The 4,113-nt window shown below is 36.8% G+C and overlaps 1 non-coding gene across 1 annotated transcript; it reads left to right on the top strand.

Moving 5' to 3' along the window:
• Positions 1 to 3,722: 3,722 nt before the first annotated feature.
• Positions 3,723 to 3,857, top strand: LOC137622896 (U4 spliceosomal RNA). The gene has a single exon (XR_011040515.1). It is a non-coding gene; the product is annotated as a U4 spliceosomal RNA (small nuclear RNA).
• Positions 3,858 to 4,113: the final 256 nt, after the last annotated feature.

Here is a 4,113-nt window from a genome sequence, read left to right on the forward strand (position 1 = left end):
CAGCAGCCATTACCTAGCCCTCCCTGGTCCTAGCTTGGCTAGAGAGCAGGATATATGGTCAGTCGCTAGGGCAATGTCCTGCTAGAGCATTGTCACTGCCCTTTACTTCTGCCATTCATGAGCTGCCTTTAAACCTTTTAACCGCATCTTATTATAAAATTAATGCATAGCAATGTACTGACAATTTTGAGGGAGCCTGCAGGTCTACCTACTGAGTCATCAGCAGCCATTGCCCGGCCCTCCCTGGTCCTAGATTGGGTGAAGAGGAGGTTGAGCGCTGATCATATGAATACAATTCTAGGGCAATGTCCTGCTATGAATTTTCAATGCCACTTGCCTCTGCCATTCATGAGCGGCCTTTAAACTTTTAAACTGTATCCGAATATAGGAATTAATCCATAGCAATATAAGGACTATTATCCCCTGTATTAAGGGGAGTTAAATGGAAGGACAGGATTAGAAATGAAACTATAAGAGAGATTACTCGAAAGCCATATGTGGATGAGTTCAGGATGAGGGGTAGATGGAGATTGTTTGGGCATGCTCTTCGCACTCCCCAAGAGTTCACCAAACGTTCAGTTGGGCCCCACAAGGCACTAGAAGAGTTGGAAGACTCAGGCCTATATGGCTGAAGACTATGAAGCGTGGAGTATGCGATGGTGAATAGAGTAGTATTGAATTAAAAGCTAAAGATAGAGAGGACTGGCGAAATCTAACCGTGGGCATTTTGCGTCAATAGGCGTGGGAGGAGATGATGATGATGATGATGATGATAATGTTTTCAATGTTGTTATTCCTGTTGATATTGATGATAGTGAAAACCCAGTACGAAATTGTGAAAGAGGTAATAATAAATAAATCATAAACAAAGAAAATAACAAAGAACAACAAATTACATAAAGAAAAACTAAAAAAGAAAAAAAAAACGGATATACGATGAAGTGAGACTAGTAACAACACACTCACAGACATACACACAAGGTCTTAAAACATAAGCTACTTACAACTCAAAGAGCAATGGAAAGAATAATGATGGGAATAACACTAAGACACAGAAAAAGAAAAATATGGATACGAGAGCAATGAAAGTATAGGATATTCTAACAAGAAAAAGAAATGGACATGGGCAGGACATATATTGAGAATGACAGAAACGGAATGGACATTAAGAATAACAGAAGACGAAGGATTCACGAGCTAAGAAAATTTGTTGGTAGAGACTGGCATAGAGAGAACACTAACAAAGGCGAGTGGAAGTACATGTCTGAGTCCTTCATCCTGCAGTGGACTAGTCACAGCTGAGGATGATGATGTACTGTGTGTATATATATATATATATATATATATATATATATATATATATATATATATATATATATATATATATATATATATATATATATATATATATATATAAAGTATAGGTATATATACATATACATAAAAAGTATATATATATATATATATATATATATATATATATATATATATATATATATATATAGGCCCATATATATATATATATATATATATATATATATATATATATATATATATACATAGAACATGTTTCAGGTTCTAATTAGATCACAGTGTCATACTGAAAGAATTTAACAAACACAAACTTTCCGTCTCAACTATCTGAGATATGAATAAGTTACGTAAGGAAGAGAATACCAGAATAAAATCTAAAGGGGCACTCAGTAGAGCGCAGACCTCCGCCGCGGCAACTTATTTTTCGACCTTTTGCTCGACCTTGATTTTTTTACCTTAACATGTATTAATGGGCGTGGATTTTCATACATTCAAATATGAACCAAGTTTGAAGTCTCTTTGACAATGGTGTCCAAACTTATTTCTGATTACGTGAATTGGACATTTTGCTTTACCTTGACCTTGACCTTAGACCTTGACATTCTGAAATTTAATAATTTCCAGCTTATTACATAAGTTAATCCCTACAAGCAGAAAAGCAGGCTGCTATAAGCCCAAGGGCTCCAATAACACTGTAGTCTCATTACTTGCATATTACTTTAAACGGTTCTAGTAACCTATTAATATTTCTCTCTATTTATAGACCTTTCGCTTAAACCGTAAATATCTACTTACCACATAAAAATAACTATTTACTAACGTTACCTTTCACATTCTATTACAATGCCTATACCAAAAGCTTTTCACGTTTTATAATGTTGGCGTAAAATGATAAATTATCCATAACCAATCGTATAATATTCAAAAGAACCCACCTTCATGTCTGGCCACAAATACATAAATAATGTACTTACCACTGACAGCATCAGCTAAAGTCCTTCGCTATTACGTCCACTGATAAGTTTTCTTTGATTTGCGAGTCGATTTAAGATCACATATTTCACTAATGATTATACAGAAGATATAATTCATTACGCGGTGAACAAGTCAAAAAATTACTGTTGAAGACCCATTCAGGGAATTTGGGAAAGTGTATAACAAGTGTTGTTGTTATCGTGTCAAATTCCACCAACTGTTGTGAGACGTAATGTTTCACATTAAATTTATTATCTAGAATGCATATTAACCTATTATTTTGTATTCAAAATTGAAAATTAATAGTTTATATAATAAATATTCTATTCATCTCATCTAAATATGATCATTATATGAGCTAAGTAAAATCACTTTAATTTATTTAGGAATCACTACCTATTTCTACTATCAATGCCCTCGTCATATTTAAAGGCTCTAGAGCCCACAGTAGACATATATCTAGGTTCCAATTATTTAAAACCATCTGTAACTATTCTCGTGTCAATACGATTTGTTGAATGCACAATATGTGGCAAATCTCTTAGATAAGTTCTAATAATTTGATGGGTTATTGTCTTTAAACTCTATTCTCGCTTTGATAGGCAGCCAGTGTAAATTAATTAGTATAGGAGTGATCCTTTCCCGGGGTGGGACACCTTTTATCAGTCTTGCTCCTCTGTTTATTATGTTTTATAATTTCTTAAGTTGCAATTTTGGTAAATTGTAGTAGATGGAGTTACAATAGTCAATCCTGGTAATAACACAGTTTATCCCAAATTTGTTTACAGAATGGTCATCCAGGTACTTCTTTATAAAAGCAATGTTTCTAAGATGAACACTTAACAGTTTTTACTACATTATTTATTTGGGCATGCAAGACAAGTTACAGTCAAGAGATACAGTAGGCCTAGATCACAAACTTTACGAGATTTCGGAACAGTTATTATTTATGTTTATTCGAATATGACCCCGATAACTTACGCTGTTTTTCTTTCCAACCACCATAAACTCAGTTTTATTTTTACCTAATTTTAGTTGTTTGACCCTGGAGTCCTGGACCCTTCTAGACTGACAGCCGAGTGATCTCAACCTCCTAACCTGCACAAGGGGTGATCTCTGAGATGCTGCGGTATCCCACTGAATAAAAGTACAGCATTTACATGAAAAATTAGGTTGGAATCTCCTTAGATTTTGTTGATCAGGTGTCAGCCAGACTATTCTAGGCCCTTCACGGAGAGTGGGCCCACCCAAGGCCGTCTCGAATCACTAGAGACGGCCTTGGCCCACCACGGAAAATACTTGGCCCTCCACAGATTTGGGCCCACCAGGACAGCAAGTGGTTCTCAGTTCTCGAGCAAGCTAGATGTATACCATTACAAGGCGGTATTGTGTCAGCCTTCTCGACGTATAAAGGGAGATGTGCTTTCCCTCTCAGCTTTGCGCAGTGGCAGTATCGTAACCAATGAGGGCTAACCGAGGTGTGATTATTGCTCGTTGAAACGTTCCCTTTACCGGCTGCTAATTGGTCCTGATGTACTTCATTCCGTTTGTGGTATGCAGCAATCAGACTAGCAGCAGGGAACACAAGACCACTCCATTTGGGGGTATGTCGGATCGTGGGTCCATTGAGACCTGGGTGCTCGGTGTCTAAAGCAAGAAGAAAGCAGGCTACCTGCTTGTAGGTTTTTTATAGGCCTACAGCTACAGCTACAATATAGGGGGATAAGATAGTTGGGCAGGGGAGGGGAGGGGGAGTTAGTATTGTAAGGATTGGAGGGGATAGTGTTAAAGTGAAGTACAGTGGGAGATGAAAAGATTGGGGCA

The sequence above is a fragment of the Palaemon carinicauda genome, chromosome 29 (assembly GCF_036898095.1).
Source record: "Palaemon carinicauda isolate YSFRI2023 chromosome 29, ASM3689809v2, whole genome shotgun sequence".
Taxonomy (NCBI): Eukaryota; Metazoa; Arthropoda; class Malacostraca; order Decapoda; family Palaemonidae; genus Palaemon; species Palaemon carinicauda.